The sequence below is a fragment of the Ursus americanus genome, chromosome 6, assembly GCF_024610735.1.
Source record: "Ursus americanus isolate L20-20 chromosome 6, mUrsAme1.1.p, whole genome shotgun sequence".
NCBI classification, from domain to species: Eukaryota; Metazoa; Chordata; class Mammalia; order Carnivora; family Ursidae; genus Ursus; species Ursus americanus.
Window position 1 is genome coordinate 58,359,023 of NC_142132.1, and position 13,873 is coordinate 58,372,895.

The window sequence follows — 13,873 nt, forward strand, 5'->3', positions numbered from 1 at the left end:
ATTTGAACATGAACATAGAGTTTCTGCATAATACATGATATAATAGCACTATGTTGTAATCAACAATAGGGAAGAGACAAGCTGACAGTGGTGGTGGATAAGGGATATGAAAGAATCATTCTTAAGAAAGTGCAGTCATTTGCTCTATTTTCATCATTTTTTCCCAATAACTTAAGACCTTTTGTTTACACTTTACTTAAAATATATTTAAAAAATAAGTTTACGGGCACCTGAGTGGCTGAGTCGGTTAAGCACCTGTCTTCAGCTCAGGCCATGATCCCAGGGTTCTGGGATCAAGCCCCACATCAGGCTTCCAGCTCGGGGGATAGTCTGCTTCTCCCTTTCTCCATGCTCATTATCTCTCTCAAATAAATTTAAAAATTCAAAATTTTAAAAATCTTTAAAAAATGTTAAAAAATTAAAAATAAGTTTAGCAAAAAAAAAAAAAAAAGAACTTTAAAATATGTGAAAATGACCACATATTCAAGACTGAAGTTATAGAAGATATTCCCTGATTATGCCTTATCCTTGAGTGAGTATGAAAAGTAAACCATTGTGGATTTATCTAATTTATTTAATTATAAGGCACATTTATTTAATTATAGGTCACATAACTCAAATTTATTAAATTTGATATTCTCTGAATAAAGAAGATTGTGTTGAAATTGTGACTGTGTCTTTACCTGAATTTTTAATGTTGAAATACCATATTTTACACATTATAGTATATTTTGCATTATATTGCATTTATCTTTATATATTTTTTAAAAAATGGTTTCCTTTTGGAAACTAATACTCATTATGATGAAAAATTTTGAAGTTATTATATGAGGCAAGTTTTTAAAAACTATGTTTTTCTATAAGAGACTCTTAACTAAAGAGAACTAAGGGTTGATGGAGGAAAGTGGGTGGGAGATGGGCTAAATGGGTGATAGGTATTAAGGAGGGCACCTGTTATGATGAGAACTGGGTGTTATATGTAAGTCATGAATCACTGAATTTTACTCCTGAAGCCAATTTACACTCTATGTTAACTAAACAGAATTCAAATAAAAATTTGAGACAAAAAATATTATGCTTTAAAGCAATTAAAAGTTTATTATATTTTTATTTTTTTAGGGATTAAGTTAACAAAAGAAAAACTTATTTAAATATTTCTGGGTAGGGGCACCTGGGTGATCAGTCAGTTAAGCTTCTGCCTTATGCTTAGGTCATGATCTCAGGGTCCTGGGATCAAGTTCCGCATCAGGCTGCTTGCTCAGTAGGAAGCCTCTTCTTCCCTTTGCTCTGCCACTCCCCCTGCTTGTGCTCTCTCTCTCCCTGTTAAATAAATAAATAAAATCTTTAAAATTAAATAAATAAATAAATAAATAAATATATATATATATATATATTTATGGGTATATTTTCAGTAATTCACATTATTTTTAATATTTAGAAAAATTGTTTCACTGACAGGCTGCAGTGAAAAAGGTATCTAAAAGATTCTATTAGTTAAATGCCCCCAAATATCATAACATAGAAGTGTTGTTATGAGGAGCTTTTTGACACAGTAAGGTGGTTATACTTGTGACATTCTCATAAGTACTATGAAGACAACAATATCATCTTTCCATTCTTCCATTTTACCTTAACTCCAAACCTTCTTTAAAGGCAAAGATTTATATGACAGATATCATGAGTTAATTCACAGTTTTCTTAAGAACTAACATGGATATTTGCCAATTCTATAAAGAAACATCAACCAAAAAGCCTTAAAGTAACGATTTAAATAATTAAACAAACTCCTACCTACTCACTCACAAATTAAAGTTAATTTTATTGAAAAATGTGTTCTACTGATGATCCATTGAAAAATGTTTCATTAAAAACAAAAAAGAAAAAGGAGAGAGACTCACACACCAAATAGGTTTAAAAAAAAAAAAACAAAAAACATTAAAACCTCTCCTTTCCCCTTTCATAGATCCCTGGTGCACTTTGTTATATTAAAAGTTACTGTACATTCTTCTCCAGAAAAACCTGTTATGCTTTTTTAATTCAATAGTTCCCAAAATCACCACCAAACAACCACAAACTGACCACAAAACTATCTAATAATATTGCCCCAAAATACTATATTTTTCAGAAAAAGCTTGGGTAAATAGGAAGCTGGGGAAATGAGGGACTGCCTTTGCTTCAAGGAGAGCCCAATGAATATCATTGTTCACAGTAGATTATTTGGTAATTTGCACATTATAATTTCACAGTAATTTTTATCTATCACAACTGTAAAACTCTGATATTCCATCAGAAATCAAAACACAGCCCAGAGAACCACTATTGGTTTTGTAAATAAAGTTCTCTTGGAACACAGACACACACATGTCTTTGTGTATTTTGCACCGTAACTATGGAGATGAGCAACACACAAAGCTAGTGTACTGGGTACTATGTACTAACTAGTGTTGGCCCAGCACAGATCTAAATTTTTAACAATCAATTGACTGGAAGATGAGTTTATCATGATATTTTAAAAATGAAGACACACAATTAAATCATGGGGTGTGCGAGTTCTGTAGAGTTGGGCCAAAAGATATTTTAATGGTGGCCCAGGGTACAACCCAGAAGAAAAGTTCTGAGACCTAACATCTTCGCTGCTCTGAATCACAGAAGAGTACACATGGCCGTGATAATTTTAGAATGGGAAGATTTCAGATGCAAGTATCATCAATTGTCCCCAGTGGCCATTAAACAATTCCAGCAATGCAATTGTAAAATATCTAATTTAAATTGTAGTGGTGTTAATCTTGCTAAGCAATCACATCATCCATCCTGACCTTTTCGAATACAAATGTCATTTGTGCAGTTGTAGATCATGACAAATGGGATGTAATGTTAGCTCTATCACTTAGGCATCTTGGTATGAGATGGTTTAGCCTTGTTTCCAAAGGTCATCTTGTATTTTTTTAAATATGACATTTGTTTTGTCTTTATGACATAAGTTTAAATAAATGTTTATTATGCCTATCTATCAAGAGGCCTGTTATGATATAGCTTCTTAGCTTATCAAATCAGATGATATTTTTCTGGAAAAGAAACTGCACAGATTTCTAGGGGGAATGAGACAATGGATAGAAACATGAAGATAAGCTTCTAATATGAGTTGCACAGAATGAGCTATGAGACATCTAATAGGAGGTCTTTTATTTATACAAACCATGCCACATACAACTGGGACAAGGTTATTTATGTCAGATTTTTAAAAAATATTTCCAAAAGGCTTTCCACTTTTTCACAACACAATAGCTTGACAAATTATATGCAAAAGCCTTTATATTTCTTATCATGCACCTAAGTTTTCGCTACTATATGGAAATCCTCTCAAATTATCACAACATCCATTTAAGAACAATATGAATAATACAGCACTTCTTGTGACTCAAATGGAATTAATAAAATGGTTAAGTTCTTTTTCTGAGGTGGGATGTTGTTTGTAGAGTCTTGGAGGATTCTCGAGGAGAAAGTAAGACTAGATTTTTGTCCAGGCTCCACATAGTGTGAGATCACACACAACTTCCATCCAGTCTCAGTTTGCTTATCTAAAAAGGGGATAGAATATTAATCTTGTGTGCAACAGGACTTTTCATGTAAAGATCAAAGGACACCTTCCAAGTAAATATTACTCCTTGAAAAAGATTTTTTTAAAAAAAGATCAAGATAGAATAGTGTGCCTGTATGTTTTGTTTTCAAATGGATGACCAGATGATTGTCAGGCCATTTTCCCATGTTCTATTTGAGGTATAATTGATGAATAAAGATGGTGTACATTTCAGGTGTACACATGATGTTTTAATATAATGTTTGATAGACATCTATAATGTGAAACGATCACCACAATCAAGTTAATCAAATGTCCATCATTTCATATATATATATATTTTTTTTTAAGTTAACTTTTTCCTTTTGTAAAAACAATTAAGATTTATTCTCTTATTCTGCAAATTTCAAGAGTACAGGACAGTATCATTAACCATAGTCACTCTGCTGTGCATTAGATTTCCAGAACTTATTCACCTTGCATACCTGAACTTGTAATCTTTGTCCAACATTTCACTATTTTCCCCATGCCCAAACCCTTGGCGATGACTATTCTATTCTGTACTTTTATGAGTGGGATAAAGACCTGAATAGGGGCACCTGGGTGGCTCAGTCGTTAAGCGTCTGCCTTCGGCTCAGGGCGTGATCCCAGCGTTCCGGGATCGAGCCCCACGTCAGGCTCTCCCGCTGGGAGCCTGCTTCTTCCTCTCCCACTCCCCCTGCTTGTGTTCCCTCTCTCACTGGCTGTCTCTCTCTCTGTCAAAAAAAAAAAAAAAAAAAAAAAAGACCTGAATAAACGCTTTTCTAAGGAAGACATATAGATAGCCAGCAAGTGATGAAAAGGTGCCCAATATCACCAATCATCAGGGGAATGCAAATCAAAACCAAGATGAGATATCACCTCACACCTGTTAGAATGGCTGTTATCCAAAAAGACGAAACATGACAAGTGTTGGTGAGGCTGTGCAGAAAAGGGAACCCTCTTGCACTCTCAGTGGGAATGAAAAGTAGTGTAATCACTGTGGAAAACAGTATGGAGGGTTCTCAAAAAATTAAAAACAGAGCTGCCATATGACACAACACTCCCAGTTCTGGGTTTGACTTAGTCTTTTTGGGCTGCTATCACAAAATACCACACGGTAGATGACTTAGAGTCCACAAACCTTTATTCCTCACCATCCTAGAAGCCACAAGTCTGAGCTCAGGATGCCAGTGTGGAGAGCCCCCTTCCAGGTTACAGACTTCTCATTTTATCCTCACAGAGAAAAGAAGGAGCTAAGGGTGTCTGTGGGGTCTCTTTTAAAACTGCACTAATGATATTCAGGAGGGCTCTACCTTTATGACCTAATCACCTCCCAAAGGCCCCACCTAATACTACCATCAACTTTAGGGGTCAGAATTTCAAATTATGAATTTGGGGAGGATACAGACATTCAGATCACAGTGCAATATATCTCCAAAGAAAATGAAATCACTATCTTAGGGAGCTATCTGCATGCATATGTAGATTATCACATTATGAATCTGAGATAACATGGATGAACCTAGAGGACAATATCAGTGAAATAAGCCAGTCACAGAAGAACAAATACCATACGATCTCATATGCATGTGGTTGGCTTTTCATGATGTCAGCATATATAATCTAGGCATTTCCTGGCATAAAGATAATGCACAAGATTTAAAAAGCAAAATCCTTGGTTGTCATGTTCATAGTATATGTTAAGCAGACATGGGGGCAGACACAATTCAGGGGCTAAGTTTAGACAGCCTAAGTGGGCTTAGTCAGCAGCTTCTCAGTCTATAGGGAGCACAGGGACTCCCCAGTATATATGATAAACTGAAACTTAAGGTCTTAAATCTGAGGTTTATATCCAAGGTGGTTAAGCAGGGAAAATTCCAACAGGTAAGATTATTTCAAAACAACATTAGATAACCAGTAATTCAGAGTGAGTGTGAATCTAACAAACGGGGAAAATAGTAGCTGTCCTCTCAGTCTGAGTTTATTTCCATGTTGATCAGGAAAACCCAAGTTAGCAAGAGGCTATGTGAGGCAGCTGCATCACTGGGAAGATCAGAAGTCAACAAGTGTTCCACTAGCGATGATAATTATATTCACATGTATTCTCTATTTTACTGATTCAGTCAAAATACATTGACTTTAAACTTACTCTGAGCCAAGTACTGATAATGTTCTAGGGATGTACATACAAATAAGATTACTAGTCTCCAAGAATTTTCAGTTAAGAGAAGAAACAAGCCAGTATACAAAAATTACAAAACAATGTAACAAATAGTATCATAGGGTCTTTAAACAGGTGGAAAATGGGTACCCAAGCAGGGAAGTCAGGCCAGAGGAGAACACACTGGAAATATCACTAATAGGGCCCAGTAATTCAATGCAAGAAATTCAGACTCTAATTTTTTTAGAGTATATTATGCACATATTTATTCAGCCTAAACAGATGAACTATTTTTGAGCAAATATGTTAATTACAGTGTGATATTTGTAACCCAGCGGCCTGTACATACTAAAATAATAGTGTAAGATTTTGGTTCCACTGTTCGGGATATTCTCTATATATTGAACGATCTTATCCTGTGGTTCCAAAACCAATATGTAGGGTATTGGTCTGGCCTATAAAACATGACATTCCAATTAACTTTCTCAGAAGACCATCAGTTTAAACTCAGCCTCACAAATGAAGAGAGTGGGAAATGCCCATATGATATGGTTGAAGGGGCTGAGGAAGACTGCCATTCTCACTCCCTGGTTCTCCACACCTCCTTAATAGATGAGATCAATGGATGCTTTGACCTTCTAGAGTTCTCTATATCCATTTATTTCAAAGGTATTCATGGAGCATTTTACCAAGTTTTCTAGTGCCCTGCAAACCCCATTCAAAATATCATCTGTGTGCCTAGACTCAATTGAGTGAGACCATCCAATATTACGTTAAAGATTTTGGCAGACCAAAATCTCAACCTTGTGAGGACTCAGCGCACAGTGGAATATTAAACATCCCCTGGCAACTAGTGTGGCTTTTGAGCCGAAACGATTTTTGTTGCAAGTGGAATTGTAGAACATGTCCTCTTGCAGCATTTGCTGGGTCCTATCTTGTGTGTGTTCCTGCCTCGTTGAGGTGTAGTGTGCCAATTTTCCTCCTCTGTCAAACTGGGACTGTTTTCTCACTGACGGTGCTGCTGTCTTATTAAAATGTTTCTGTGGTTGGCTAGCCTCCGTTGCCACGGTAACCATCCTGATGCGTTGTTGCCTTTAGGAGTTTATCATTAGATACCTGAAAACCTTGACTGCATGTAAATAATAAAAGCTATCAAGGTAATGCGCCTTTGTGTTTCACGTGGTGTTTTCCAGACTTGAAAAATACGTGATGAGGCTGAGCTTCTGTTCATCCTGTTAGTTGATTATTATCAAAGGTCCTGATGGGACTATATTAATCTTTTCCACATTCTTTAAAGTTTTAGTTTATAAATAGGGAACCCAATTTAAAATATTTTATTCATATTATTTTATGTCAAATTTCATGCAAAAATAATTTGATGGAGCATTTGACATTGGTGAGGGCAATTCCAAAGGAATAGACTCAGCTGTGAAATTTTCTTAGGCCTCTAAACTTTCTTCTTTTACTTTCTATTCTGTCTCTGCTCCAGACTGCTGAGTAAACTAGTAATAGCATCAGGATTATTTCCTCTTCTCAAATTTGATCCTTCCCCACTCCCCCACAAGAGCCAGAAGATATCTGGCTTTGGAGTTCAGATATATTTTGGCTTATGACTTTGCTGTGCTTCACCATTCATTCATTCATTCATTCATTCATCTTTTCTGAGCCTTGGTTTCCTTATGCATATAAAGTTAGATAAGGATTGATACATGAGTGGAATAGTGATAATGAATTAACATCGTTTAGTACAGTATCTGCCACATCGTTGGTTTTAAAATAATTATATATATTATCAACAGCGAATCATTTGTCTTTTCGTAGGGAATTAATTTGATGTTTTCCTTCTGTCTGTATTGGTAAAATGGTTGAAAAAGAGTGAGCAGCCTCCGAATGAGGTCTATTTAAATGATTCTAGGGAGTCTTTCCTGCCCTCCAAGCATTGGTAAGAATTTCTCGTCTACCAAGTTATGAGAATCCTTGCATTTTAGAATGCCTGTTTTGGGGTAAGTCTTCATGTTTTCAGGTGTGTCAGCTGAAAGAAAGACAATCTCCGAGTAGGTCAGGAAATGCTTTATTCCTTGTCTTACTGAGGCTTATAGCCTGGGAAACAGTCTCGGATTGCTCTGAAGAACTCTGAAGAACAGGGAATTCTATATCTAAAATGGGAAAGGACTGTATGTACTCGTGAGCAGTTCTCCAAATACTGGTGCATCACAAAGGTATGATTTGTTGTAAAAACTAAGGCTTTTTGATTTTCACACAGACTTCAGAAAGACACTTAGGTCATCTTAATACATTATATTTCCATTGCATCTGATTATTGAAAAATACTGCCTCTGCTTAACTGGTTTTCTGGTCCTTACTAATTTGATATCTCCTTGAGGTCACTTGAGAAGGTCACACACAGAAGGCTGACATCAGTCACCTACTGCGATTTTGAGGCCCAGGGGTCTCTTCAACTGCCACACACCCACAGGCCAAGTAAGTATAGCACACTAAGCTATTATTTGCTAACAGTACTTAAATAAGAATTAACATCACAAGTTGGAGTGCTCATACATACACTAAGATGAAGTATTGGGTACCAGATATATATTAGAGATCAGCACCTGTGAAAGAGAAAACGAGGAAGCACGAGGGGGCAGAGGCAGAAGTTTAACTCTGATGTAGGTCCAACAAAGTCCTGGTCAACCTGCAGGAGAGGCCTAGCTCAAGTCTTATCTGTCCGAGTTATCCTATCTGGAGCTGGAATAACTGCATGTCCACTCCAGCCTTCTCATTCTTCCAGGGTGGACTGCCTAGGAAAAGTCACACCTCCTTCGAGGCTGCTCTCTACTGACCACAGTCCTGCCATGGGGCAGTCCTTCCTTGACGTAGATCTGGGTGGCTCCCTTCTATGTCTATCACACTTAGATTAACTAGCTGTATTTGAGAAGTGAACTGCACCTAGATTCAGTGAGACAATGACAGACCCACACTTTGCTGAAGGACTTGAAACAGATTGTGCTTTTGGTGAGTTGCATCCCATGTGTAAGCTACTTCCCCACCAGGGAAACCTAAACAAAGAATTCATACAACAGGAATCATGAAGACAACAAAAGAAAAGAGAGAAACCCCAAAACAAAAAGATGAATCAAGTTTGTATCAGGTCAACAGAGCCATTGATTTACTTAGAAAGAGCAACTGATTCTTTCGTTATTGTATCTTCCCCTCTGTAAGTGGCATCTTGTCTGATGAGACTTCCCCTTATATTCATATTCATATTCATATTCATATTCATATTCATATTCATTCCTTCTTCTTTTTAACCTCATCACTTTCACTCTTACAAAGAAAAAAAATGTCTTTCTGTTGCCGGCTCTGTTTAGTCTTCTAGAATTAGGGAAGTCAACATCCAAGTACACTGAGCACAACTAAAATGATTCATCACTGTAGAGCTTTGTGGTGGGTGGGGAGGTGCTGGTTCCCATAGCTTCCCCAGGAGGTTTCCCCAGTGCTCTGTGGGTGCTTATATGACCCCACACAGAGCTACTTCTTTCAGCCTCTTCCTCTCCTTAGAGAAAAGTATGCACTAATATTTCCTCCACCCCACATCTCTTCTTCTAAAAACTTTGTTTAAGCTTATGCAACGGTGATGCAGAGTGACTTAAAATATAGGATTAGGTATCAATAAACTCAAGGGAATGAAAAGCACACTACTATAAGTTATATTGCCTTGATGGGCCATTACATAGGCATCAGCAAGCTTTAAAAAATCGCCGTGGTTAGACAAAATAATTTGCATTGCCCAATATCTTGTAAAAACAGCTGAATGCTTTAGTCCACAAATTTCCTTCCCCGGTTATGCCTCAATGATTTTCACTTACTAAGTAGCATCACTGAGCCATGAAAATATTCTCCCCAGGTGCACACAGCTCACTAGAATTTTTGTTCACAAAATATTGATTTCATGATTAAACTTTCCATTAGATAAAAACTCAAGGTCTGAGCTTTAGACTTTTCATACTGCGTTGCATTTATGGTTTGAAAATCCTTGAAAATTGTCTATTTCCATTAATAAAATATAGAGATAATGTTCTACATGGAGAAGATTAGATTTATTCCCAAATCCCCATTGCTCACAAGAGGCTAGTATTCTGTCAAATTTATGATTATATTTAAATACTTAAACTTTATTCTGTGGGTCACATGGCATTATTTTTACACCTGTAAAGTAAGTCTGGGAGTTACCAGGAAATAGAATGGACATGTGGCTGCTTAGGAGGATGTGCACTAATATCTCTTGGACCACTTTTAATTACTGCCTCTTCTCCCACAAAACAAGGATGCTTACAAAAGGATGAATTTTCTGAATTTGGTTTATAATGGTCAAAAGGTTTTAAGTGACAATGTGAAGTGCTTAAACAAACTGTGCTTACTAATCAGATACTTTGAAATACTTGATTTCCTAAGTTCCTCCATTATTTGGTTGACAAATCTTTGCAAACACTTAGGTGATTCTTAAAATTGCAATACATTAGATCTTTAATGGAGTGATTCAAAGTTATCTTCAATATTCCAATATTGTTTTTAAATTTAGAAAGACTTCAACTTAAAATCTAAACTCCCAATTATAAGTTTGAAATTGGAGTTATATATTGAAATCATTTTTCTTAAAGGTCAAATTGTCTTAAGTAGTAAAAATATAAATATTCAAGCTTAGATTTTCTCATATAAAATATTAATAATATAGAGCCAATTATATTTTCTGTGATTCAAAAATTTCATAAATGTTAAAATGCTTACCACCAAAGCTACAATTATATAAGCTTATGTAACTTGAAGGGCTGCTTTCCTAAAACAATATTTTTGGAGCTGTCTTTTTGCTTCCCTAAGTATTAAGGAACTGAAACTATTGGCTAGGATGAAGCTGAATCCTTGAACACTAAGGATAGGTGTGAACCCTATTTATAATTGTCAGTGACTCCATCACAGAAAGATGGAAGAGGTAATGTGAAACATGTCCCTTAGATTTGGGACCTACATTTTAAGCCAGGTTAAAGTGTGTAACTAGTGCCTGATGGCTCTAGCTTTTAGTTAGCATATGATTTTTGCTGCTCAAATGTAACTGATTTCCTCCTGCAACTCTTAAGATACCTGCATTCTTGTAAGATACATCTTCTCTTAGAATCACATAATATTTTCAAAAATGAAAATGATGTCGATTGAAATTTTTCTGTTTCTCATGGTTTCTGTTTATTGGGTATTATAAAAATCTGTTATTTTTAGCAATGACAGTTTCTTCATCCTCTAAAGAGATAGGATTATTCTAGGTAGGTTATTTCTAATGTTTATAATATGATAGAATCTCAAAGTTGAAATATATATTAAAGTACCATCTAGTCTACTTACTCATTAGATAAAAAAGAATCGCTTTTTAAAAAGAATTCTGTAGTATATTGTGAACATTTATGTAAATTTTAACTCCTTATTATCATCATCATTATCATTTACTCATAATGTCATTATGCTCAACTTTTTTATTAGGGTGACCATATAATCATGCCATCCAAACAGGGCAATTTCTGAGAGTAAGTTAGGGAATGATTACCAATTAAGTAATCAGGACTGTCCTGGGAAAACTAGGACATCCTGCCACCCAAGTTACGCTCAACTATAGTCATCTGAAATGTTTAGAACATTTCCATTCACAAGGAATTCTCTAGAGCACCAGTTTTTACATTTTATGCTCCCTTCGAGGTTTTTAGTCAGCTAAATTTAAATACCATTATGGTATGTAAAAATATTCAAATAGGGTCACACTGATTAAATAGGAAACAGCAGACCTGGAACTCTGTACCTTAGCATTCCCTTAGAGGTATACCAGGAGTCCTGAAGCACCACTATGGAAACAGGATGCTCCACAGGATTATTTAAAAGCTATTGCCTTAATGGAGAGAAAATAACACTTATCAAACATCCATGAGGTGCCAGACCATATACATGTAATTGGCTGGGAACAATGAAGCTGAGATTTAAATCCATGTCAAAATGATTGCAAAGTCTTATTCACTAAAGAATTCCTCCGAAGAAAGTATATCGCTTTTCTGTATAATTCTTATTTTAGAAAGTACCTCATTATATCAGTCAGGTCACCCTAGCTTATTCTATACCAGTCACAAAAAACTTGCAAAAAGGAAAAAAAAATAGGATCAACAGAAGTAGGTTCTTAAAACAGAAATGTTTCTTGTTCACACTATAGATCCTTTGCAGGATGCCAAGACACTACTTACTGCATTCTCTGAGGTACATAGGTTGTAGGAATTCTATCTTAACATAAACTTCTACGATCCCAGAAGCAAGGAAGGAAAAAATGGTGAACTATTCATTACTTCTTAAAGTTTCCATATGAAAATAACAAATGTCTTTTTCTTTTACATTCCATTAGCCAGAACAAGTTGTACAGCCATATCTAAGTTAAACAGGATGAAGATTATAACTCTCCCACAGGGAGGGTCACCAGAAAAATACAGTCAGTTGACCATGCTCTTCAATAAAATCTGTATTTTTGAGCTGGTCATTAATATTCCTCCTTCTTTACTAAAGGATCCTTCATATTGTGAAAGCCCTCATATGTTTAGATTTTCAAAGTGGTTTGACTCACTTCTCATTATCCATCTCAAATTTCTTCTCTGCCAAGTTAAGTATTTTCAGTGCTTCAACTGTTCCAGAAAAGGCAATGCTTCTAGTGGTGCTTCTCAAACTTGAGATCTTCTGGAGATATCAAAATGCAGATACTGATTCAATAGGCCTGGATGTGGCCTGTGATATAATTATTTGTTTGTTTATCTTAAATAATGTCTTGACCTAGTTTTGAGGTCCTAGCTAGAAGCCAGCCAGTTCCCCTAATTAAGTCCATACCCCAACCACTTGCATGAATGGGCTTTCACAGCCTGGGTCATTATGCACCTGAGCTAATTGACCTGGGGCCAGCTATCAGACAACTAGGGACAGCCCTTATAAAGCAGAACCTGCACATTTATTCAAAGAAGCCAATCCACAAAGAGGCCAAGAAACTTAGCCACCCCACTCCACTTACCATGCACACGCTACGCCCTTCTTACTCCATCTCCATGTACAACCCCCTGTGTGACCCTGCCCAGGAGCCTTCCCTCATTGGAACTGTAAGTAACAAAGTCCTGCCTTTCATCTATCCCAGTGTGTGTTTTGTCCTGACACCAAAAACTTATTCTTGGTCTGTTGATGGCTCCCATGGTTCTCTTTACCCAAATTTTCTTGCTGTTGAAATATTTAAAATATTGGCTGAACTTAGAGGGGTCCTCACCTGGAACAGTAGCAGTGATGGATCGCTTGAGCTGTACTTCTGGGGTTGGCTTTCCAATAGATTTCTGGCCACAGCCCATGTTTGGCAGAGGCTTATTTCAGGGGGCTTGTCACTTACTCAGCACCGCTGGTGTGGTTTTGTTTTTAATTATTATTTGGGGCAGAATTTTGGTTTATCCATGTGCTTCTGGTGACCCCTGTGGAAGAAGCTATCGATCAGACTTCTCGACAGTACAGAAATGACACTGGTTGTGTTGATGTTGCACAGGTGACAGTGATGGTGGCTTGTCTTCTGTGCTATGATGTCAACTAACTTCATGTTCCCCAGATCCCCAGGGGTATTGTGGGTTGCAATATAGGTCAGTAGCCCAATGTTTAAACCAAACTTGGGGCTCTTGGACAAGGGAATTAATATCTCATCCCTGCATCCTGCCCTTCCCCATACACTTGCCAAAGTTACCCAGTTGCTTAAACCATGAAAAAACACTATCCGGTGTACTTGGGCTTTACTAAGTGCCATTCCATATCAACATTTGAATTGACTGATACTTTGGACAAAGAGCTGTGCTAGAAGCTAGCTGCCTCTCCTTTGGATAAGGAAAGGCAGCTAAAACTCTTTAAGTGTAGACCCCAATCCCTAGAAGGTGGACTGGGAAGGGTTGGAACAAGAGATGGCTACCCATGAGGTAGGCTACCACTCTCTTCCCCTTTCCTGTAACCCACAGAAAGTCCGCACTATGACTTATCGGACAGAGACAGAAACTAAAACTGTGGCTTTAGGCTGCTAGAAG

The 13,873-nt window shown here is 36.8% G+C and overlaps 1 pseudogene; it reads right to left on the reverse strand.

The window, feature by feature from the left end:
• LOC148109816 (nucleoside diphosphate kinase A pseudogene) overlaps positions 1 to 13,162 on the reverse strand; it is a 32,133-nt pseudogene extending 18,971 nt beyond the window's left edge.
• Between the last annotated feature and the right edge of the window lie 711 nt (positions 13,163 to 13,873).